The sequence below is a fragment of the Dasypus novemcinctus genome, chromosome X (assembly GCF_030445035.2).
Source record: "Dasypus novemcinctus isolate mDasNov1 chromosome X, mDasNov1.1.hap2, whole genome shotgun sequence".
NCBI lineage: Eukaryota > Metazoa > Chordata > Mammalia > Cingulata > Dasypodidae > Dasypus > Dasypus novemcinctus.
Genome location: NC_080704.1, coordinates 146,344,155 through 146,370,669, shown reverse-complemented (window position 1 = coordinate 146,370,669; position 26,515 = coordinate 146,344,155). Strand labels below are relative to the sequence as shown.

Sequence of the window (26,515 nt, the reverse complement as noted above, 5' to 3'; positions counted from 1 at the left end):
TCACAGTAGCATTTCCACCTCTCTAATGAAAGCTTCATGTACATCATCCTTAGTCTGCACTGAGACTGGAACAGAAGGACTAGATTTGGGGTTGCTTTGGCAAGAGGCACAGCAGAATCATTCTCTGACATTCTTTGAGGGGTAGCAGGAGCCCCTTTATTCTCCCAAAGTATCCTCAGTGCAGTGGGCACAGATTGAATTATCTCCACCTGGGTATTAGTGATCTATGGCTTGGCACTGATGGCTATTGTGACTTTCATTTTAATTGTAGCTGCACTTGTGTTATCCACCTTGGGTCACTGAATCAAATTAGGTGGGGCACCTAAAACTCCCGAGGTCAGCAAGGGAGTTAGTGGGAAAAGTCCCGGTGGGTCAGGTTCAAATAGAGGCACTAAAGGTGGGCACATCATAACACAATGCAGTGAAAGGAAACCTGGATATGTTGGGGGAGGTAGCATTGGTGGAGATTCCTGAAGAGGAAGGCCAGGAGACAGACCTGGAGGTGGACTTGGGGCATAGCCTGGGGGTTGGACTTGTGGTGGTCTTGGAAGGAAAAGTCAAAATAAAGGCCCTCAGAGTCTTGGCATTCCAGGTGGTCTCATGAACAGATAAACTCTGGGAGGTGGTCCAAGAGGAAGGCCTGTAGGTGGTCTAGGTAGTCATAAATGTGGTTCAGGTAGTGATCCAAGAGGAGGTGCTCCTGGCATTGGAGGTGCCTATATCTGAGAAGAAGGAACAGACTGTGAAAGAGCCTGCTGCTGTAAAGAAGCTGTAGATGTTCTATCTGAAAGATAGTCTTCTTTATGCTATTTTTGTGATTGTTTTTCTGCTTCAGAATCATCAAAATCATCTTCATAATCATCCTCTGAAGTTCTACTTCCCTTTCCTCTGGGATTTCCTGACCTGCCATTTGAAGCATCATAGTTTGAAGAGGGGTTAGTTCCTTCATGTTCTTCTTTTATTTTCCTTGATTTTCAAGGCATGTCTACAAATCATACATTCATACCTGACATTTTTCTTTATCATTGTCTCTTACTGTCATCATAGTGCACAAATTCATTCCTCTCACTTTCCCCATCTGAAATGTCAGTGTCACTATCATCAGTGCTGTCATCATGTTTATCTTGCTCCATGTCCTTGGAATAGCCATCATCCTCACTGGTGCTGGGAACATCATCATCATGACTTCACTGAGCAAGTTCAGGACTATATAACATATCTTCATATCACCTACAAGGAGAACAATCTAGGGAAAAACCAACTTTATGGCCATACATCTCTAAGACATGAAGAGGAAGTGGACCAGGGGAGAAACAGGAGGTTTTCTGCCAGGGAGCAAATGTGGAATACTGTGTCCAAGAAGAGGAAGTATAGAAACTGCCTGAGTTGGAGGTCCATAGGCTGAAGTCTTCTTAAGAATGGAAGGTCACTGGGCACCAGAAAGTGGAATTTCCTGGATCAAGATGTTGGAAGAAGCATGAGACATATCTGGCAAAGGAATACTTTCAATGTCTACATGCTGAGCATTCTTTAAAAAATTTTTAAAAATATACTTAAACATTAAAAAAAGATATTTAGCTTGCATAAAATTCACACACAAAAATATAGGGGATTCCTATATTTCCCACTCCCTACTGCTCCCATATTTTCCCACATTAACAACATCCTTCATTAGTGTGGTACATTTATTAAAATTGGGGAACACATTTTGGAGGATTGCCACTAAATGTGTATTATAGTTTACATTGTAGTTTACACTCTCTCCCACACATTTTTGTAAGTTATTACAATATATATAATTGCCTGTATCTGTCGTTGCAGTGCCTTTCAGGACAATTCTGAAGTACTGAAAATGCCCCCAAATTGTACTTATTTTCCCCTTTTCCTCCCCTCAAAGCCTCCAGGACCACTGCCTCCACGTCAATCACAAAAGTTCTTTCATTACTAGAATCACAATAAGAATAGAGTAGAATAATTATATGTCTATTCTAGTCCATCATTCATTCCCCAATCCTGAGTATTCTGGGATGGTGATACTCACCACACTTCCAATTGAGAGGAAGCTTAGATTATATGGGGCAGATGGATGGGACTATTTTGCTTGCAGTTGCAGACACTCTCTGTTCCTTGGGATGGTTATTGTCCATCATCATCTCTTTGTTACTTGTCCTGGGTGAGTCCAGTGAACTGGAGAGTAGGTGTTGCAACTCTGTTGAGATTCAGGGCCAAGCTGGCACATGGACAGCACAAAGATTTAAGTCTCTTGGACATATGGCTATCAACTCTACTAACTATAGGTTCAAGAAGAAGGGGCAGAAGAGCCATGTATAGGGAATACAACTGAGTCCAACTCTGTCACACTGTGAAGCATAAAAACCAGACAAGGGCCTATGGCTGGAAGCCAAACCCCTGAGGTGTCTGCCCTGTCTATAGTTTCTGGATGTCTCTAGAGCCCTCAGGAGTCCCGGTATTTGAGGCAATATTTACTTTGGCAATCAATGGGAACCTGCTGAGATGTGCATAAACATAACATCTGGAATGACCTCCCAAATCACTTTCACATCCCTCAGCCAAATAAACTCATTTGTCTTTACCATTTTCCACATTTGGTCAGGGTCTATTTCCAGTTACACTGCTAGTTGGTGCTTGTTAGTAATCCCTCAGTGCCAGGGAGGCTTATTACCAGGAGTCATGTCCCATGGTGGGGGAAAGGTAATGCATTTATATGCTGAGTTCAGCTTAGAGAGAGGCCACATTTGATCAACAAAGAGGCTCTCAGGTGGTAACTCTCAGGCACCCTAAAATACTAAGTTAAGTTTCAACTTAAAAAAAAAAATGTTCATAAATACAATCATCAATATCAAGGGCCCATCAATGGTCCATCCTCCTTCACTAGTCCCTGACCCTGTACTTGGGGGATTCTTGATGCCCCATTAGAGAAAGTGGCACCCAGGGTGGGAATTTGATATTGTTTTGGTTGTTGTGTGCATTACCACCCACTGTGACAGTTCCTATGAATATTTGAACACATTCATATACCTTATAGGTATGCTCCAGGTGAACCTCTTCCCATGCATCTCCCATCTCTGACATCTCACACCAAGGATCCTCCTCTGTCACAGTTGTAACACTTCTGTGATCCAAAACATCTTAAAAAATGAAGCAACATCACCAAATACAATTAATAAAAAAGTGAAATGATGATAGTTTTAAGAATAATGAATAAAATACAAGGTTTTAAAAAAATTTTTGAAATGAAAATAAAAGCAAAAAATTTAAAAAAATTAATTTTTTTGACATTATACCTATTACTGTAAGATCTGTTGTCTTGTATGAGCAGTGATATTGTCTTCTGTTAGTTCACCCAGTGTCTCATTTTTTTTTCCATTTGATCTTCAAAGAAGATTTAGGTTACAGAAAAGTCATGTTCAGAGTATAGGTGATTCCTATAAACCCAACCTTCTCCCCCTTTTCTCCTTTCCCTTATTAATAACATGTGGATGGTACATTTTCTTACAATTGATGTACAGATATCAAAATATTGCTAATAGCCAAGGTCAGTGATTTACATTATGGTTTACATTTTGGACCATACAATTTTCTAAACTTTTATGAAATTTCACATGGTGTGCATCCATCATTGCAATAACATGTAGAACAAATCCATCACCCCTAAAATGCCCCATATTCCATCTATTCTATTACTTCATCCCCTCCTCTGGGGGCACATGGTAACCACCAAGAGTAATTGAAGGATGAGATTCATAGTTACTTGTAACAACATTGAGGGTTTGACATAAAGGCTTTTCCTCCCCTATTAGTAACTGCCTATGCTCTTGAGAGACTACTGCCCCTCTAGTTGAGAACATAGAAGGATTACCCAGGGTGGGAGTCCAACACCTTCCCAGTAATTATGTGGGTCACTTCACACTGACACACCGCACTATGAAAAGATGAACACCATACCTTCCATAGAGGCCTGCTATAGGTGAGCCTGTCTCACATGTTCCTCACATCCAAAACCCTACGCCAGTAACCTTTCCCTGCCATAATTGCCTAAAGATCATGGCCAACATTGCAGTTTCAACCACATACCTGCAAATCCCCGTAGTTCACTGCTCATTCACCCAACCCTCTTTGTAGTTCCATGGACAGCCCAACCCACCCTCCCCTCCCTATCCCCCTCACAGATTAGCACCACTTGACCCAATAGCATCACTGCATCACTGTTATGACCATCCACTACACAACTACATCCTTTCACTTTATCATAGATTTAGCCCATATGGGCATTGACTCACAACCTACTTCTCCCTTTCTGTCTCCTCTAAACCATTCTTTCAGACATTATCTCTGTGACTCTGCTGAATTTGCTTAGCTCATATCAGTGAGATCATGTAATAGTTGTCCTTCAGTGCCTGGCTTGCTTCACTCAACATAAAGTCCTCAAGATTCATCCATGTTATCCCGTGTGTTAATACCATATTCCTTCTTACAGCTGAGTAGTTTTCTATTGTACGTATATACCACATTTTCTTTATCCATTCATCTGTTGATGGACATTTTGGTTATTTCCAACTTATGGTAGTAGTGAATAATGCTGCTATGAACATTGGTGTGCATATATCTGTTCATGTCCCTGCTTTCAATTCTGGGTATATACCCAGCAGTGGGTTTACTGGATCACATGGCAGTTCTATATTTAGCTTTCTTAGGAACAGCCAAACTGTCTTCCACAACGGTTGCACAATTCTACATTCCCACCAGCTGTGTAATAGGGTACCCATTCCTGCTCATCCTCTCCAACACTTGTAGTCCTCTGTTTTTTAAATAGTCACTAGTCTAATGGAAGTAGGATGATATCTCACTGTGGTTTTGATTAGGATATCCCTAATAGCTAGTGATGTTGAGCATCTTTTCATGTGCTTTTTAGCCATTTGTATTTCTTCTTTTATAGAGAAGTGTCTATTCAAATCACTTGCACATTTCTTTTTTAGAATGCATTTCTTATTTATTTTTAAAAGATACATAGATAACACAAAATGTTACATTAAAAAATAGGAGGTTCCCATATATCCCACTCCCCATACCCCCCACTTTTCCCACATCAACAACTTCTTTCATTAGTGTGGTACATTTATTGTAGTTGATGAATACATTTTGGAGCACTGCAGTGTGGATTATAGCTTGCATTGTACTTTACACTCTCTCCTGGTCAATTAATTGGGTTATGGCAGGATATATAATGTCCTGCATCCATCCCTGCAATATCATTCAGGAACATTCCAAGTCCAAAAAATGTCCCCTTATCACACCTCCTTTCCCCTATCCCTGCCTTGAGCAATTCCCATGGCCACTGTCTCCACATCAGTGATATAATTTCATCCATTGCTAGAATCACAATAATCCTAAAGGGAGTACATTTAATTCCACTCTAATCCATATTTTATTTCTTCATTCTGAGGACCCTGGGATGTCACTTTTACATTTCTTAGATAGGTAATTTATCTTTTTATTTTTGAGGTGTAGGATTTCTTCATATATGCTGGATATTAGATCCCTATCTGAAAATGGTTGCCAAATATTTTCTCCCATTTAGTAGGCTGCCTTTTCACCTCCTTGACAAACTCCTTTGAGGAGCGAATTTTTAAATTTTGAGATCTCATTTATCAATTCTTTTTTATTTTATTATTTTTTCACTCTTTATTTTTTTAAGAGTTACATTAAAAAAAATATGAGGTTGCCATATACCCTCACACCCCTCACCACACTTCTCCAACATCAACAACCCCTTTGATCCTCATGGGACATTCATTGCATTTGGTGAATACATTTTGGAGCACTGCTGCACCACATCAATAATGGTTTACATTGTACTTTACACTCTTCCACAGTCCATCCAGTGGGTCATGGCAGGACATACAATGTCCAGCATCTGTCCCTGCAGTACTACCCAGGACAACTCCAAGTCCTGAAAATGCCCCCACATCATATCTCTTCTTCCCTCTCCCTACCCTCAGCAACTATCGTGGCTACTTTCTCCACATCAATGCTACGATTTCTTCCACTACTAATCACAATAGTTCCATAGTAGAATATCAGTAAGTCGACTCTAATCCATACTCTATTCCTCCATCCTGTGGACACTGGGAAGCTTATGCCCATTCCATCTCTATATCAAGAGGGGGCTTAGATTCCACATGGATGATGGATGCAATTCTCCTACTTGCAGTTGTAGGCACTCTTGGCTCCCTGGTGTGATGGTTGGTCTTTTTCATCTCCCTGTTAGCTGGCTTGGGTAAGTCCAATACACCAGAGGATAGGAGTTGCAAGTCTGCTGAGGCTCAGGGCCTGGTTGTCACATGGACAGTCCAGAGATTCAGGTCTCCTGAGTATACACCAACCCCAGTACCAACAACAGGTCTGGTAAAAGTAAGAGAAGAGGCATGTGTGGAAAGGCCACATCTGAGTCCAATTCCATCACAGTCAGGAACACAAACTCCAAAGTAGGGCTAACTGACATGGCACTGAATTCCAGAGCCATCTGCCATAACCACAGAACATGTGGGTCTCTGTAACCCTCAGGAGAACCATTACCTGGGTTTGTATCTACTTTGGCTGTCTCTGGGACCCTGCTGAGGAGTGCATAAGCATGACCCCTCTGATGACCTCCTGCCTCTGTCTTATATTACTTGTTCTATGCATGTGAAGTTCGTGAAACCATTGCCTAATACAAGACCCTGTAGATGCCTCCCTACATTATTTTCTAAGATCTTTATGGTCTTGGCTCTAATATTATAGATCTTTGTTCCATTTTGAGTTAATTTTTGTATAAGGTGTGAGATGGTGTTCCTCTCTCATTCTTTTGGATATGTTGGATATGGATATCTAAGTCTCCAAGCACCATTTGTTGTAATGGCCATTCTCTCCTATTCGAATGGACTTGGTGACCTTTTTGAATTTCAATTGACTGTATATGTGAGGGTCTATATCAGAACTCTCAAAATTTAGTTCCATTGGTTGGTATGTCTATCCTTTTTTTGGGGGAGGGTAAATTTTATGTATATATTTATTTTTCTTTTATTGAAGCATATAATTCACACATGGATAAACATAAACAGTAAGTAAATAGTAAAAGTTGTGAACTTACAAAAACAAACATACATGTAGGGTGGCACCGTGTGGGAGCGTGGCGACAGCAAGGGTCGGCTCGTCTCCAGGCGCCGGTGCGAGTCAGACCCGGGTGGCGGGAACGGGTGTTAAGGCCCTCCACTTGGGGTTCGGGCGTACTGCCCGCCCCTCTGCCCAGCTGCACCCGCTTCCCCCTTGGTGGCCTAACCCCGCCTCTCCCCCGAGGGCCACCACCGCGCCATGACAGCCCCACCTCGCTGCCGCCGAGAACCTTGGCTACCCTGTCTTCTGCCCGCAACCAGTGATGCACCCCTGCACGAACCTATCAGCCGTCTGCCGCCCCCCGGCCATGCCCCCTGCCCCTCCCCCGTCTTCGCCCTATATTAACCGCTGTACTTCCTGAATAAATCAGACTTGCACACAGATCCTGGTCTCCTCGGTAGTCTTCTTCCTACCGCGCGTCCTCCGCACCTTGCCGGCCCCAGAGCGCCTTCTCGGAAGGCCCCTCCATGTGCTGCAGCCCTCCGCCCGAGCCCACACTGCCCCTGCAGCGGTCCTCCGGGCGAGCCCACACTGCGACATTTGGCGTCCAACGTGGGGGCAACAACTTCCCGGCCGGACCCCCACACGCCTTGCCCGCAAGGTAAGGACCCCTGTCTTCGCTAGGCCCCGCCATCGGTGCCATGGGCAGCCGTCTTTCCTCCCGCCAGGCGCCTCAGGTTAGGGCCCTTGCCGGCCTTTTAGACACCAATCATATGAATGTCTCAGTAAAGCAGCTCCAAACGTACTGGGACCTTTTGCTGCCTTCAACCCCTGGCTCTCCACTTGCCAGCTGTGGGACGCGGACACGTACACTAGCCTCATTGACCACGTCACGGCGGCTATGGAGTATGAGAACAAGCGTTTTCCCCCCAGCCTTCTCCCCACGCTCATTGCCATTTGCTCGTGCCTCCAGGGCACCCCCATCAATCGGGACGCTTTCCACTGCACCTGCGGTAAGAGCAAGGGAAAGGGGTCTCAGTCAGACAGTGATTCCGACACCGAGTCCTTGTCCAGCTGCCTCAACAACGCCCTGGACTCTTGCCCGCCCAAACCGGACGCGCCTACCTCGCCCCAAGATGGCGAACTTCCGCCTTCTTCTTGGGAGGATAAAGGGAAGTCCCTCCCCCTATACCCGCCCCCTCTGGCCACGGCGCCATCTTGGCCCCCGCCGGAAGAGGAGCGGCTGCCATCTTACAAGCCGCCTACCCCCTGGGGCAGTCCGCCATCTTGTGAGGAGCCGCCATCTTGGGACGAGCCACGTTCTCGCCCCACCCCCCGGGGCACCCCCCGCCACGGGTCCCTCATCCGCCAGAGGGCCCATGGGTACTTGGTCCCCGTGGGCAGAGGCCCCCGCGCATCAGACGCCGCTCTTATACCCGCTGAATGCCGCCCCTCTCGCGGCACCGTCCGCAGGATTGGTACCCCTTTACAGCTGACGAAATAAAAAACCTCCACAAGGCTGTTAAAGAGGACGGCCTCGGTAGCCCGTACGCCCAACATTTGCTTGAGGAGCTTAGCACTCAGCTCGCGGTTCCGTATGACTGGGTTTCCCTCGCTCGGGCCATTCTAACCCCCAGCCAATTCATCGACTGGCGTGCTCACTTTACATCAGAGGCAGAAAAGCAAGTGGCACACAATGCCCGTGTCGGGGCTCGCCATCCCCCGGACGCTTACACAGGCATGGGCTAATTCGCCAATCCGGCCCAATATCACAACGCCCCCCCCCGAGTTCTGGCTCCAACTTCGCGAGCTGGCTTTACGCGCTTTCCGCAGCTGCTCCGCCACCAGACCTGAGCCACTTGCCAAGCTAGTCCAACGAAAAGACGAAGACTTCGCCGACTTAGTATCCCGGGTTCAGGAGGCCTGCAAGTGCAAGGTCCCTGGCGAGCGTGCGCAACAAGCCCTCGCCCGGGAACTCATTCTGGAAGGGGCCACCAATGCCTGCCGACAAGCCATCCTACCAATGAAGGAAAGGGGAGTACACGACTGGATCCTGGCCTGCTCCCACATAGACCCGCAGGCCACCACGCTGGCTCAGGCCATAGCCATGGCCATGTCCCTCTTCTCCGACTGCTTCAAATGCGGAGAAACCGGACATTTTGCCCACGAATGCCCTCATGCCACCCGACCACGACCATCCACGAACACGCCTCGAGACAACGGAGGAGCCAGACCACGCGCGCCTCCCACCCCATGTCCCCGCTGCGGCAAAGGATACCATTGGCCCCGTGACTGCCGCACCGCCAACAGCCAACATCAGCCTTTAAACGCGAGAGGGGGCAGGCCTCAGCCCCGCCAGCAAGAGGCCGCTCACCCACGCCACCACCCCCTGCCGTAATGTGGACCGTTCCACTGGGACCCAAGAAACCAATAATGGAGTTAGAGGTTGAAGGCCAATGGTTCGAGGGAATCCTTGACACCGGGGCAGAAATATCCTGCTTCCCAGAAACAGCCACACACAACTGGGGTGTGCTCCCCGGCCCCCACGTCATTGGAGCCACCAGAACAGCTCCCTCATTCCAAACCAGCCGAGATCTTATTTGGAAGGACAAGGAAGGCCGCCAAGGCACCTTCTGCCCCCTTGTCCTGCCCGGCATCGACAGTATCCTCTGGGGCTGGGATGTCCTCTCGAACTGCGGAGCCATTCTATCCACGGCTCCCCCCCAATGATATACACCACTGCTCGCATTACACCTCCAGCACCCACTCCTCTTGAATGGGATACCGAGGAGCCCATTTGGGTGGAGCAGTGGCCCATCTCATCCCAGAAACTGTTAGTTCTCCAAGCTCTTGTCTATGACCAGCTTGACACAGGACACATTGAGCCATCCACCAGTCTGTACAATTCACCCGTCTTCGTCATTCAGAAGAAGTCAGGCAAGTACCGGCTCCTCCACGACCTGCGTGAGATCAACAAGCACATCCGCCCAATGGGCTCCCCCCAAACGGGGTGCCCCCACCCCACGGCTATACCTAGACACTGGTGCGCCGCCACCATTGACATCAAGGACTGTTTCTTCTCCATTCCACTGCACCCAAAAGACCATCCAAAATTCACCTTCACACTCCCGTGCACCAATCACCAAGAAGTAGCTGAGCATTACCAATGGTGAGTCCTCCCACAAGGGATGCGAAACAGCCTGGCCATCTGCCAGTTTTATGTCAATAAGGCAATTCAGCCATTAAAGAACTTTGCATACATTGTTCATTACATGGACGACCTTCTCGTGGCGCATGAAACCCCCGGAGGCCTCCAAGCCATCGTCACGGCATTACTGCGCCATCTCAATGACCTTGGCCTACAAGTCCAACAAGAGAAGGTATGCATGGAGCTCCCCTTCACCTTTATAGGCTTCAACATCCACAACACCATCACGCCTGTGGCCCCCCAACTGGCCATTCCGCAGAACCTATCTCTGACAGAGCTACAGCAAATCTGTGGGCAAATCAATTGGCTCCGTTCGGCTCTCCCGATCACCACCGCTCAACTACAACCCCTTTTCACCCTCCTGCAAACCGACCAAGACCCACCGCAGGCCGTAACAAAGAAAATCGCTATTACCTCGGCTGCGCAGGAGGCCATCCGAGCTGTCAATGATGCCCTGCGAGAATGCCAACTGCAGCGTCATGACCCCAACCGAGCCATCTTGGCGCTGATCCTGCCTACCACGGGTACGCCCACCGGGCTCCTCTGGCAGAAGGGGCCCCTTCTCTGGCTCCATACCGCCAAAACCAAGCTCAGAAAAATCGGCCCGCAAGTCACCCTCTGGATCTCCTTGGCCATTGACCTCGTCCATCAATACACCCACACATATGGTACTCCCCCTGACACCATTGTGTGGCTGCTTGATGCCAAGAAAACCACCACGCTGCTTCTGTCCAGTCCAGACATGCAAGTCCTTGCGGAACTCTTCCATGGCGATTTTGACAACCACTACCCCAGCCATCGGCTGCTTCAGGGCATCTCCCAGTTATCCTTCATCCCTCCGCCGCACCACCCCTTCCCATCTCGCCACCCCTACCCACATGCCACCACCGTCTTCACTGACACCTCCAAGCACAAGTTCGCAGCTGTCATCTACTCGCCTGGTACGTCAGAGCCTCAAATACTCATCCACATCAACGTGAACTCTGTCCAGGTAGGAGAGCTCCAAGCCGTCGTCCTAGCTCTCCGCGCCTGTCCCAACAGACCCCTCAATATCTTCACTGACAGCCTGTACACCTTGCAAGTCTGCCAAGTCTTGGCTTTCGCCACGTTTTTTCCTGCCAAAAGGCCTATCGACCAAGCACTCCTAACTCTCCAGAGTCTCTTGGAAAACCGCACGGCGCCCTGGTACATTGCCCATGTGAGGAGCCATTCTGGCCTTCCTGGACCTATCGCCGCCGGCAATAACCTCGCCGATCAAGCTGTCCAAGCCCTCCCAGCCTCAGTAGAGCACTCGGGAGGCCGACCGCCCGCCCCTCCACCTGGCGACCTCCTCAACCAAGCCAAGCTACTCCACTCTCGATTTCACTTCTCTGCCAGGAGCCTTCACAAGTTGTTCCCGGAACTTTCCATCCAGGCCTGCAAGCACATGGTCAGATGCTGCCGAACCTGTGCACCCCTTCTGCCCCTTGGGCCGCTACAGCCGCAAGGAGTTAATCCGCGTGGGCTACGCCCCAATGCCCGATGGCAAATGGACGTCACCCACGTGCCCCGGTTCGGCAGGCTCAAGTATCTCCATGTGGCCATCGACACCTTCTCCCACCTGTGCTATGCCGTTCCCCTCCCAGGAGAAACAGCCAAGCAGTGCATTCAGGCCCTCAGACAAGCCATCCTCTTCATGGGAGTCCCATGGGACCTGAAAACTGACAATGGACCAGCATATCGCAGCGCTTCCTTCGCTGTGTTCCTGAGGCTATACAACATCACTCATCACTTTGGAATTCCGTTCAACCCCCAAGGTCAAGGCATGGTTGAACGCACTCATGTCTTCCTCAAGCATCTTATTCAAAAGGAAAGGAGCAACCATCCCCGCCACACACCTGGAGAAATTGTCGCCTCTGCCTTAATCCACCACAACCTCCTCTGCTTTGATGAGGATGGCCTTTCCCCAGTACATGCTCATTGGGGCCCATCCTACCGGCCCACACAGGCCCCCCTTGTTCAGTGGAAAGACCCCAAGACTAACATCTGGTCAGGGCCTGCCCCCCTCCTTGCCCAGGGAAGGGGTTTTGCTTGTGTCTTTCCAGATGACGCCGCCCAGCCCATCTGGATCCCAGGACGCCTCATCTGGCCCGCCACCGCCGAACCGCCTGATCTGGAGAGAGAAACGTCGCCAACGACATCTCGCCCCTCTGATGGCCATGATGACCCTGAATGCCGAGCCCGACCCTCTCCACCAACAAGTTCTGCGGCTACTCCACCTAGCCCAAGCTGAAAGGGCCCGGCGGTCGCCGCCACCCACCTTCACCCCCCCCCAAGACAGGCTTCTCGAACGTGCTGCCTGGCGAGGCCCCCCCCAACAAAATGAGCGCTGGCCCTTCCTCTTCCACCTTCTTTGGCGCTTAATAAAAGAAAAGGGGGAAATGTACGGTGGCACCGTGTGGGAGCGCGGCGACAGCAAGGGTCGGCTCATCTCCAGGCGCCGGTGCGAGTCGGACCCGGGTGGCGGGAACGGGCGTTAAGGCCCTATGCTTGGGGTTCGGGCGTACTGCCTGCCCCTCTGCCCAGCTGCACCCGCTTCCCCCTCGGTGGCCTAACCCCGCCTCTCCCCCGAGGGCCACTGCTGCGCCATGACAGCCCCACCTCGCTGCCGCCGAGAACCCTGGCTACCCCGTCTTCTGCCCGCAACCAGTGATGCACCCCTGCACGAACCTATCAGCCATCTGCCGCCCCCCGGCCATGCCCCCTGCCCCTCCCCCATCTTCACCTTATATTAACCGCTGTACTTCCTGAATAAATCAGACTTGCGCACAGATCCTGGTCTCCTCGGTAGTCTTCTTCCTACCGCGCATCCTCCGCACCTTGCCGGCCCCGGAGCGCCTTCTCGGAAGGCCCCTCCGTGTGTTGCAGCCCTCCGCCCAAGCCCACACCACCCCTGCAGCGGCCCTCCGGGCGAGCCCACACTGCGACACATACATAGCATCATACAGGGGTACCATACATCATCCCACCACCAACACCTTGCATTGTTGTGAAACATTTGATACAAACTATGCAAAAGCATCATCAGAATATTACTAACTGTAGTCCATATCTTACTTTTTTATGTAGAAGTTTATTTTTCTTTATTTTCTTTTAAATGTTACATAAAAAAATAACAGGTCCCTATATACCTCCCACCACCCTCACCCCACTCCTCCCACAAAAACTACCTCTTCCATCATCGTGGCACATTCACTGCACCTGGTGAATACATTTTGGAGCACTGCAGCTCGACATGTACAGTGGTCTACATAGTAGTCTACACTCTTCTCCAGTCCACCCAGTGGGCTATAGCAGGACACACAATGTCCAGCATCTGTCCCTGCCGCATCACCCAGGACAACTCCAAATCCTGAAATGCACCCACATCATATCTTTTCTTCCCTTTCCCTAACATCAGCAGCTACCGTGACCCCTTTCTTCACATTACTACTAAAATTTCTTCCCTTACTAATCGCAATAGTTCCCCAGTAGAACACCTGTAAGTCAACCCTAATCTGTATCCTATTCCTCCACCCTGTGGACCCTGGGATAGTTCTTTCTAGATCATGATGATGGAAGAGAATGTTGCTATGGGGAGAGTAGTGGGGTGACGGGGTGGGGAGTGTATGGGGACTGCATATTTTGGAATGTAATATTAAAAAAATGAATAAAGAAAAAAAAATTAGATAGAAACCCAGGTACTGGTTCTCCTGAGGGCTGCAGAGACCTTATGTTCATGGCAGATGGCCCTGGAGTTCAGTGCCATGTCAGTTGGCCCTACTTTGAGTTTGTGTTCCTGAGTGAGATGGAGTTGGTATCAGATGTGATCTTTTTATACATGCCTCTTCTGTTACTTTTACCAGACCCATGGTTGGCTTTGGGTTTGGTGTATACTCAGGAGACCTGAATCTCTGGACTGTCCATGTGACAGCCAGGCCTTGAGCCTCAGCAGGCTTGCAACTCCTACCCCCTGGTTTATTGCTCTTTTATTTATTTATTTATTTATTTATTATTCATTTTTAAAAAATATTACATTCAAAAAATATGAGGTCCCCAATCAGCCCACCGCCCCCACACCACCACTCCCCCCACAGCCACACTCTCCCCCATCATCATGAGACATCCATTGCATTTCATGAGTACATCTCTGGGCATCGCTGCACCTCATGCTCAATGGTCCACACCATAGCCCACATTCTCCCACAGTCCACCCAGTGGCCCATGAGAGGACATACAATGTCCGGTAATTGTCCCTGTAGCACCACCCAGGACAACTCCAAGTCCTGAAAATGCCTCCACATCTCATCTCTTCCTCCCATTCCCCGAACCCAGCAGCCACCATGGCCACCTCCTACACACCAATGCCACACATGTTTTATATCCATTCTTGTGTAGTCTTATGAAACACTTCTTTTGCTCTCACATTTCCTTGGTTCCATCTATTCAATATCTATTTCCCCATCCACTTGGGCTCCACAGTGACAGTCAATCTTCATTTCTTGAGGAGCCATGTTCAGAGATACTTGCAACAGTGTTGAGGGCTTGACTTGCTCAACTGCTCTAATGCCCTTGGAGCCACCCTTTCTCTTGAGAGATACAGTTCCCTCTATTTGATGGCATTGGTCCTCCCCAGGATGTGGGTATACCATCACTCTCATTATATGGGTTTCTACCCGATGGTATAACCCACTCTGGCAAAATGAGCATTCACATATGACCTAGGAAACTGTCTTACATAAGATTATCCCCTTTAAGTATCTTAAACAGGTAACTTTCCTAATTATATTTTGAAAAGGTTTTCTCAGCATTATACTCTCAACCAACACCTGATATTCTCCTACGTTCATACGTTGCCCCACCCTACCACCAATTTCTTGGGCAATATTACCCATCTGCCCATCCCTAGCCCATCCCTAGGCCCCTCAAGCCCATAAAAACCCACCCAAAGGTAAACCTATGCCCCTATTTTATCCCTTCCTTGTACACACACTTACATCCAGCTTATCGTAGATTTCCCCCATGTAGATGTCAGTTTATATCCTTCCTCTATCCCCCGATTTCCTGTAAGCCTATCTTCCAGTCTCTAGCTCTCTGAGGCAGCTTGGTTTCCTTATTTCATATCATTGAAGTCATGTAGTATTTGTCCTTCAATGCCTGGGTAGCTTCACTCAACCTAAGGTTCTCAAGATTCATCCATATTACCACGTGTGTTTGTAGTGTATTTGTTCTTAAAGCCGAGTAGTATTCCATTGTATGTATATAGTGCATTTTATTGATCCACTCATCTGTTGATGGGCATTTGGGTTGATTCCAACTTTTGGCGATAGTGAACAATGCTGCTATGAACATTGGTGTGCATATATCGGTTTGTGTCCTTGTTTTCAGTTCTGCTGGGTATATACCCAGCAGTGGTATTGCTGGGTCATATGGCAAATCTATGGTTAGTTTTTTGAGAAACTGCCAAACTGTCCTCCAGAATGGTTGGATCCTTCTGCATTCCCACCAGCAATGGATGAGTGTTCCCATTTCTTCACATCCTCTCCAGCATTTGTATTCTTCTGTTTTATTCATAGCTGCCAATCTTATGGGAGTAAGATGGTATCTCATTGTAGTTTTGATTTGCATTTCCCTGATAGCTAAAGATTTGGAGCATTCTTTCATGTGCTTTTTAGCCAATTGTATTTCTTCTTTGGAGAAGTGTCCATTTAAATCTTTTTCCCATTTTTTAAATGGGTTATCTTTTTATTTTCAAGATATATGAGTTCTTTATATATGCAAGTTATAAATCTCTTATCGGATATATGGTTGCCTAATATTTTCTCCCATTGTGTAGGCTCCCTTTTTACTTTCTTGACAAACTCTTTGAGGTGCAGAAGGCTTTAATTTTGAGGAAGTCCCATTCATCTATTTGTTCTTTTGCTGCTTGTGCTTTTGGTGTGATGTTCATGAAGCCATTTCCTATTACAAGGTCTTGTAGATGTTTCCCTACACTGCTTTCCAAAGTCTTTATGGTCTTGGTTCTTATATTTAGATCTTTGATCCATCTTGAGTTGATCTTTGTATAAGGTGTGAGGTGGTAATCCTCTTTCATTCTTCTACATATGGATATCCAGTTATCCAGGCACCATTTGTTGAATTGGCCATTTTCTCCCATTTGAGAAGGTTTGGTGGCCTTATTGAATATTATATGGCTATATATATGAGGTTCTATATCAGAAATTTCAATTCGATTCCATTGGTCTGTGTGCCTCTCCTTATGCCAATACCATGCTGTTTTCACTACTGTAGCTTTGTAGTATGTTTTGAAGTCTGGTAGTGTGATTCCTCCAATTTCATTTTTCTTTTTCAAAATGTCTTTGGCTATTCAGGGCCTCTTTCCTTTCCAAATAAATTTCATAGTTAGTTTTTCTAGTTCCATAAAGAATGCTGTGTTGATTTTTATTGGAATTGCATTGAATGTGTAGATCTGTTTTGGTAGGATAGACATCTTAATAATATTTAGTCTTCCTATCCATGAAAAGGGAATATTCTTCCATTTATTTAGGTCTTCTTTGATTTCCTTGAACATTCTTGTGTAGTTTTTGGTGTATAAGTGTTTTACATCTTTAGTTAAATTTATTCCTAAATATTTGATTTTTTAATTTACTATTGTAAATGGTATTTGTTTATTGATTTCCTCCTGAGCTTGCTCATTATTGGTGTACAGAAATGCTGCTGATATTTGTGCATTGATCTTATAACCTGTGACTTTACTAAACTCATTTATGAGTTCTAGAAGCTTTGTTGTAGACCTCACTGGGTTTTCTATGTATAGGATCATGTCATCTGCAAATAATGAAATTTTGACTTCTTCCTTTCCAATTTGAATGCTTTTATATCTGGTTCTTGCCTCAGTGCTCGAGCAGTACTTCTAAGACAATGTTAACTAGAAGGGGAGAGAGTGGGCATCCTTGTCTTGTTCCTGAATTTAGAGGGAAGGATTTTAGGATTTCTCCATGGTAAATGATGTTGGCTGTGGGTTTTTCATATACACTCTTTATCATGTTCAAAAAATGTCCTTGTATTCCGATCTTTTGGAGTGTTTTTATCAAGAAAGGGTGCTGTATTTTGTAAAATGCGTTTTCTGCATCTATAGATATAATCATGTGATTTTTTTCCTTCAATCTGTTTATATGACGTATTACATTGATTGATTTTCTTATGTTGAACCATCCTTGCATACCTGGAATGAATCCCACTTGCTCGTGGTGTATAATTTGTTTAAAGTGTTGTTGAATATGATTAGCAAGTATTTTGTTAAGTATTTTTGTGTCTAGGTTCATTAGAGGAATTGGTCTGTTATTTTCCTTTTTTGTTGTGTCTTGTTTGGCTTTGGTACCATGGTAATGTAGGCATCATAGAAGGAGTTAGGCAATGTTCCTCATGTTTCGATTTTTTGGAATAGTTTCAGCAGGATTGGTGTTAGTTTTTTCCAGAATGTTTTGTAGAATTCACCTGTGAAGCCGTCTGGCCCTGGGTTCTTCTTAGTTGGGAGGTTTTTAATGACTGTATCTACCTCTTTACTTGTGATTGGTTTGTTGAGATAATCAATTTCTTCTTTTTTTTTCCTTTCTAAATCTTTTTTTTAATTTTTTATTAAAATTATTTATTTTTACAAATTACATTAAAAAAATACGAGGTCCCAATCAACCCCACCGCCCCCACCCCCCACTCCCCCCACAGCAACACTCTCTCCCATCATCGTGAGACATCCATTGCACCCAGTAAGTACATCTCTGAACATCACTGCTCCCCGTAGTCAATGGTCCACATCATAGGCCACACTCTCCCACGTTCCATCCAGTGGGCCCTGGGGGGATCTACAATGTCCTGTAATTGTCTGTGAAGCACCACCCAGGACAACTCCACATCCCGAAAACGCCTCCACATCTCATCTCTTCCTCCCATTCCCCAAACCCAGCAGCCACCATGGCTACCCTTCCCACACCCATTGCACATTTTCTCTGTGGACATTGGATTGGTTGTGTCCATTGCACATCTATGTCAAGTGGGGGCTTAGATTCCACATGGATACTGGATGCACTCCTCCTGCTTTCAGTTGTAGACACTCTAGGCTCCATGGTGTGGTGGTTGACCTTCTTCAACTCCATGTTAGCTGAGTGGGGTCAGTCCAATAAATCAAAGTGTAGGAACTGAAGTCTGTTGAGGCTCTGGGCCTGGGTGTCTTATTATCAGTCCAGAGATTCAAATCCCCTAAATATATCTTAAACCCCAGCACCAACTACAATTCCAATAAAGTAGCATGCAAGTCTTGTGGGAAGAGATCCCCTCTGAGTCCAATTCCATCATGTAGAAACACCAGCTCCAAAGAAGGACCATCTGCCAAGGCAGTGAATCCCATCTGCCATGACCATAGAACCCGTGGGTCTCTTTATCCCTCAAAAGAACCAATACCTGGGGTTGTATCTATTTTATCTGTCTCTTAGACTCTGCTCAGTTGTGCATAAGGGCATTCCTTCTGACAACCTCCAGACTCTTTTTTAGAGACTCATAGCCTTATATTCTCATTTCTCCTTTCCATTTCCCCCTTATATTAGGTCAAACAGCATTTTGAAGTCATGTTATTATATGTAGACAGGGATATTCTGCTGATCCATATTGAACCTTTAATTCAAGGTCATTTTCTAGTTGCATCTTCAGCTGGTGTTTGGTAGTGATCCCTCGGTGCCAGGGAGGCTCATCCCCAGGTGTCATGTCCCACGCTGGGGGGAATGCACTGCATCTACATGCTGAGTTTGGCTTTGAGAGTGGCCACATTTGAATAACATGAAGCCTGTCAGGAGGAAACTCCCAGGCACAGTGCTACTCTAGGCCTTGTTCTTATTGCAGATGTATAGGCTCAAAAGCATAGCCATTCTGACAGGGAGCTATACAGGGCATATGTCCAGGGTGCATGGTAATGTTTGGATATACTCATAGTGGCAACAATTAAAAACTAAAGCTGGGGGGTACTGGGTCCCTGGCCGGGGGTGCTGTGCCGTGGTCCCTAGGGGAGCAGCGGCAGCCCCCCAAGTGCAGCGGCAAGGACCGAGAAGGAATGAAGGTCCAACAGTAAGCCCCTGATACTAATGACTATGCTTGTGAGCCTACAGGCCTGAAATAAGAACAAGGCCTAGAGCAGCACTGTGCCTGGGAATCTCCTCCTGACAGCCTTCATGTTACTCAAATGTGGCCAGTCTCGAAGCCTAACTCAGCATCTAAATGCAATGCCTTCCCCCCAGCGTGGGACATGACACCCGGGGATGAGCCTCCCTGGCACCGAGGGATCACTATCAACTAACAACTGATAATGCAACTGGAAAATGACCTTGAATTGAAGGTTCGATGCGGATCAGTAGAATATCCCTGTCTACATAGAATAATATGACTTTAAAATGCTGTTTGACCTACTGTAAGGGGGAAATAGAAAGGAGAAATGAGTTTATATGGCTATGAGTCTCTAAAAAAAAAAAAAAGAGTCTGGAGGCTGTCAGAAGGATTTCCCTTATGCACAACTGAGCAGAGTCTAAGAGACAGATAAAGTAGATACAATCCCCAGGTATTGGTTCCTTTAAGGGCTAAAGGGACCCACGGGTTCTACGGTCATGGCAGATAGGGTTCACTGCCATGTCAGATGGCCCTTCTATGGAGCTGGTGTTTCTGAGTGATGAAACTGGACCCAGAGGGGTTCTCTTTTCATAAGACTATCATGCTACTTTACTGGAATTGTAGTTGGTATTGGGGTTTAAGATATATTTAGGGGATTGAATCTTTTTACTGACAATATGATAGCCAGGCCCTGAGCCTCAACAGACTCCAGCTCCTACAATCTGAATTATTGGACTCACCTCACTCAGCTAAGATGGAGTTGAAGAAGGGCAACCACCACACCATGGAGCCTAGAGGGCCTACAACTGAAAGCAGGAGGATTGCATCCAGTAACCATGTGGAATCTGAGCCTCCTCTTGACATAGAGGTGCAACGGACACAACCAATCCAAGGACCTCAGAGAAAAGGTGGCAATGAAGTGGGAAAAGTGGACACGGTGGCGGTTGGGTATGGGGAATGGCAGGAAGAGATGAGATGTGGAGGCGCCTTTGGGACTTGGAGTTGCCCTGGATGGTGTTTCAGGGGCAATCACCGGGCATTGTAAATCCTCCCAGGGCCCACTGGATGGAATGGGGGAGAGTGTGGGCCATGATGTGGACCAATGACCATGAGGTGCAGAGATACCCAGAGATGTACTTACCAAATGCAATGGATGTGTCATGATGATGGGAGTGAGTGTTGCTGGGGGGGGGGGGAGGGGTGCGGTGGGGGTGTTGGGGTTGAATGGGACCTCATATTTTTTAATGTAATATTTTTACAAAATCAATAAAAAAAATAAAAAAAAATAAAAAGATTAGATCCAGAAAACCAAAAAAAAAAAAAAAAAAAAACATAGCCATTAGTATCAGGAACCCACTGTTGGGCCCTGCTTCCTTCCTGGTTCTTGCCGTTGCCCCTGGGGGACTGCCACTGCTCCCCAGGGTCCATGACCGTGACCCCCCGGCAGGCACCCAGTACCCACCCCACCTGTTTTTTTTAATTGTTTCCACTATGAGTATATCTAGACATTACTATATATCCTGGGCATATGCCCTGTATAACTCTCGGTCAGCCATATATATCCTGTCAATAACATCCTATATCAGTATTCCTCCGCTGCCATTGTTGAACCACTCTGTGATCCAAAACTTCCTGTAAAGTGAATCCCAACATAATGTCAGCTTCACAAGAGTCTTAGATCACCGAAATTCATATATACAATATACAGTACTTCCCCAGATCCACCATAAATCCTTTTCCCTTCCACAGCGATAATCTTTTAGCTTATTCATATCATATTTCCTGATACTGATGTACAGATTCCGGGACAATAGCTTTCAAACAAGGTGGCACCTGTGCTTACTATGTGGTCCATACTTTAGATTGTACAGTTTTCTGAATTTTTTAGTTATCCTATGTTTTGCATTATGGTTTACATTATTAGTCTGTCGTCCCCTATATGTTTCTGGTGTAAAATTTCTTCTTTCGTCAATATAGGCTGCTTATGTGTTTCTAGGAATTTGTCCATTTCCTCTAAATTGTCATTTTTGTTGGAATATAGTTTTTCAAAGTATCCTCTTATGATAGTCTTTATTTCTGTGAGGTCAGTGGTGATATCTCCTTTCTTATTTCTTATTTTGTGTATTTGCATCTTTTCTCTTTATTTCTTTGTTAGTCTAGCTAAAGGTTTGTCAATTTTTTTGATCTCAAAAAACCTGCTCTTGGTCTTGTTTATCTTTTCAAGTGATTTCTTATTTTCTATTATATTTAGTTCTGCTCTTATCTTTGTTATATCTTTCTTCTTCCTGTGGGATTACTTTGTTGTTTTTTTACTAATTCCTCCAAATGTGCAGTTAGTTCTTCAATTTTTGCTCTTTCTTCTTTTTTGATGTATGAATTTATGGCTATAAATTTCACTCTCAGTACTGCTTTTGCAGCATCCCGTAAGTTTTGGTATGTTGTGTTATCATTATCATATGTTTCAAGGTAGTTATTCATTTCTTTTGAGATTTCCTCTTTGACCCACTGTTTTTCTAAGAGTGTGTTGTTTAATTTCCGTATCTTGAGGTGAAATCTGGGCCTTTGTCCCTTGTAGATTTCCAGCTTCTCTCCACTGTGGTCAGAGATATTATTTTTTATGATTTCAATCTTTCTGAATTCATTAAGCCTTTCTCTGTGGCCTAGCATATGGTCTATCTTGGGGAATGATCCATGTGCACTTGAGAAAAATGTATATCCTGCTGTGTTTGGGTGTAATGATCTGTATATGTCTATTAGATCCAGCTCCTCTAATATACTGTTCAAATATTTTGTTTCTTTAGTGATTCTCTTTTGAGATGTTCTGTCCAGAGTTGACGGTGGTGTATTTAAATCACCCACTATATTTGTAGATGCATCTATTCTTTCACTTAGTTTTTTCAGTGTTTGCCTTACATATTTAGAGGCGCCCTTGTTAAGAACATAAATATTTATGATTGTTCGTTCTTCTTGAGAGATTGTCCCTTTCACTAATATGTAGCATCCTTCTTTGTCTCTCACAATTTTTTCGCATTTAAAGTCTATTTTGTCTGATATTAATATATCTACTCCTACCTATTTTTGGTTATTGTTAGCTTGTAAGATTGTTTTCCAACCATTCACTTTCAGCCTCCATGAATCTCTTGGTCTAAGATGTGTCTCTTGTAGACAGCATATTGATGGGTCATATTTCCTTATCCAATGTCCCAGTCTGAATCTTTTGATAGGTGAGTTTAATCCATTGACATTCAGTGTTATTACTTTCAAGGAATTATTTATGTTAGCCCTATTTTGATTGGACTTGTGTTTGTCATATTTTGTTTGTTTGTTTTTTATTCTCTTTTTGTCTTTTTTGTTGTTCTTACAGTCTCCTCCAACTCTGCCTCTCCTGTTTTTTCCTTTCTTCCTGCAGAACTCCCTTTAGAATTTCTTGAAGGGGAGGTTTCTTGTTGGCATACTCTTTCAATTTCTGTTTATCTGTGAATATTTTGAACTCTCCATCATTTTTGAATGCTAGTTTATCTGGATAGAGTATTCTTGGTTGGAAAATTTTTTTTTTTGATACCTTGACTATATCATACCAGTGCCTTTTTGCCTCCATGGTTTCATATGTGAAATCAGCACTTAATCATATGGAGCTTCCCTTGTTTGTGATGGTTTTCTTTTCTCTTGCTGTTTTTAGAATTTTCTTTTTGTCTTGAGCATTGGATAATTTGACAAGTATATGTCTTGGGGTGGCCCTGTTGGGGTTTATGATGTTTGGGGTGCGTTGTGCTTCTTGGATATGTACATCTGTCTCTCTCAGTAGATTTGGGAAGTGTTCAGCCATTATTTCCTGCAACACTCCTTCTGACCCCTTTCCTTTCTCTTCTCCTTCTGGGATGCCTATAATATGTATGTTTATGCCTTTTGTATTGTAATTCAGTTCCCTAAGTCCTAGCTGGATTTTTTCTACTTTTTATTGTTCAATTCTACTATCTGTTTGATTTCGGATATACTGTCTTCCACATCGCTAATTTCTCGCTCTGCCTGTTCTAATCTGCTGCTATATGCTGTGAGTGTATTTTTGATTTCTTGAACTGTGGTGTTCATTACCATCATATCTGTTTTCTTTTTGCCTATATCTGCAATTTCCTCATCAAGTGTTTTCTTCATATTGTTATCCTCTTCCTTTACTTCATTAAGTTTGTCTCTGATATATGTTCTGAGATCTTTAATTACTTGTGCGAAGTTCTGCTCCCCTTCCTGGTTTTTAGTTTGTTCATTGGATTCAACCATGTTTTCCTGAATACTGGTTTGGTTTGTAGTTTTTTGTTGCTGTCTGGTCATCATTTTATCTTGACAGGTTTAATCAGTTCCTTAGCTTCTTTGTCTAGTCTTGGGGAATAATTAGCTGTTGTTCTTGTGTAAGTGTTATATCTTCTCTTTGTCACTTTGTTCTTCTTATTCTAATTTCTTATTGCTGGCTGAGTTCACTTTGAAGGAAAATATTAGGGCCAGGGAAAAGTAATTGTGTAAGAAAGGAAAATGTGTAAAGCAGTATTGGTAATAAATGTTAACAGAGCAACAATATGAGATCTTGGGGGATGGATATTAGATCCATTTAAGTTGTATAGTGTTATAGCAATAAGTAGAGTACCTATAATGAGGTAGTCGACTGAATATGGGAGGAATATAGTGTGAATTAAAAAGTCTGTGTTTTCATGAGAGAGGGCAAAAGAAAAGAAAGACAATAGTATCAAGAGTGGTTTAAAGGCAGAAAACAAAACATAGGTATTAGAAATTAAAAGTTAGACAATTTAGGGACCAAAGAAAGGGAGGTGGAATATAGGAGGGACAGTAGATGATGGAGGATATGAAGATGTGGGGGAAAAGGGATTGTGTAGGTGGCCAAAATCAATTCACACAGAAATGAGGCCACGAAGGATGAGGAAACCCCGCAAATGTGAGGTGTTCCCTGTAGCACCTATCGTATAATTAAGATAAAATAAAATAAGAAGAAAAAGAGGGAAAAGAAAAAAGATAAAAAAAGAGAAGAAAGAAAGAAAAAAAAGGGGGGTGGGTAAAGAAAAGGGAGTGAAACAAGTAAGAAAAAGAAAAGAAGACAGAAAACAAACAAAGAAAAAAACTAAATAAATGAAAAAAAGACCTTCAGGGATTCAATGGGAGAAAAGACTAGGAGATAATGTAATATTAGTAACCAGGCCAATAAAAAATAAAAAAAAGAAAATAAAAAAAAAAAGAAAAAAGAGAAAAAGAAAAGAGGAGAAAAAAATGGAAACGTAGAGGGCTAGGACAATCAAGAACCTCAGATGGACCTCACGGTGTATTGGATTCAGGGATGGGAATTCTGTGATACTGCAGACTGAAGAGGTGTGAGTCTCTGGGGTGTGGGCCACCAGGGTTTAGGGGACACAGTCCTGGCAAACTCAAATCCAGTTAACAGGGAGCCTGGGAGCACTGCAGTACAACACAGCCTTCAGGGATCCCCGCAGCTGGGTGCCCAGCTCTATTGGGGGGGGGGGGGTCACATCCGCAAACTCTGACCTCTGTGTTTGAAACCCAAAATTCCCCCTCTCAATAGGGTCTCTGCTGGGTCACCAATTTGACTTCAGGACACTTCCCCCCCTGCAATCCCCCAAAAGAGCCTGCTTGGAGTGCCTCTATATTGCAGCCGTTTTAAGGATGCTGCAGAGAGGCAGCCAGGCCTAGGGGGTGGGGTTCTTGCCGGAAGCGCTGATATCCGTGTCAGAAAACCAAAATTCCACGCCTCACCCAAGACTCCTCCGTCTGTTTCACCTAATCAGTTTCCAGACGCCTCCCACCCTGCAAGCCACCGAAACAGCCTGCTGATGAAGCTTCTTTATTGCGACTGATTTAAGGACGCTGCAGATCGGCAGCCAGGGCTAGGGGGAGGGCTCTAGCCAGAAGTGCTGATATCAGTGTCAGAAAACAAAAATTCCATGCCTCACAAAAATCTCTGTCTCTGTCTCACCAAATCGGTTTCCACAGGCCTCCTGCCCTGCAAGCCCCTGAATAGCCCACTCAGGGCTTATGAATTCCCCAGCACCGCAGAGTCTCTAGGAATTGCTGCTGCCATGCCGCCTGCCCCAGGGGGGAGTGTCCTGCATGCAGCCCCTATCTCCATAAAAGAGAGCCTGATTTCTACCTTTTACACAAGTCTTCTCTGTCACCGTCCCACCAAATCGATGTCCAGACACCTCCTGCCCTGCAAAATCCCAAAACAGCCTGGTCCTAAAGAATTTCCAATGCTGCCCAACCACTTCTTTGCAGGAGAGACTATAAGGTGCACTCACTCAGACACCATTTTGCTCTGCCTCCTCTGGTTTATTGCTCTTATCCTGGCCAGTTAACAGGGAGGTGAATAAGGTCAACCACCACACCAGGGAGCCAAGAGTGCCTACAACTGCAAACAGGAGAATTGCATCCATTATCCATGTGGAATGTAAGCCCCCTCTTGGTGTGTCTATCCTTGTGCCAATATATGCAATGTTTACCACTGTAGCTCTGTAGCATGTTTTAAAGTCAGATTGTGTAATTCCTCCAATTCATTTTTCTTTTCCGATATGTCTTTGGTTATTTGAGGCCTCTTTCCCTTACAAATATGTTTCATAGTTAGCTGAACATTCTTGACAACATCAAAATATTGGCTAAGTTTAGCCCTCTTCTGTTTATCTTCTACTTCTATCTTTCTTAAGTCTTATAAATATCTGGATTCTGTCTCTCATATAGTCATAGAATATGTTAAAAAATTTCACACAGCTTTTTATGTTAGCCTTTCAATACCTTCTCATTTAGCTCTGGCCGTTGTAAAGTGTTAAACCCTATTTCATCCAATTTCTCCATGTCCCAGATAATCTGCTTGGTATCCTTCATCTTCAGAACTGAAGCTCATTCAATCATGTGCTGTTTTTTGTACTTCAATTCTCTCTTCTTGTCTTCCTTTCATGCCTGGTCTGTGGGGTTCATAAAATTTCCACTCTTGGGTGATGTAGAACTCTGTCCCAT

At 45.2% G+C, this 26,515-nt stretch overlaps 1 pseudogene; it reads right to left on the bottom strand.

Annotated features, from left to right (window-relative positions):
* LOC101439900 (WW domain-binding protein 11-like) lies at nt 1-26,515 on the bottom strand (annotated as a pseudogene).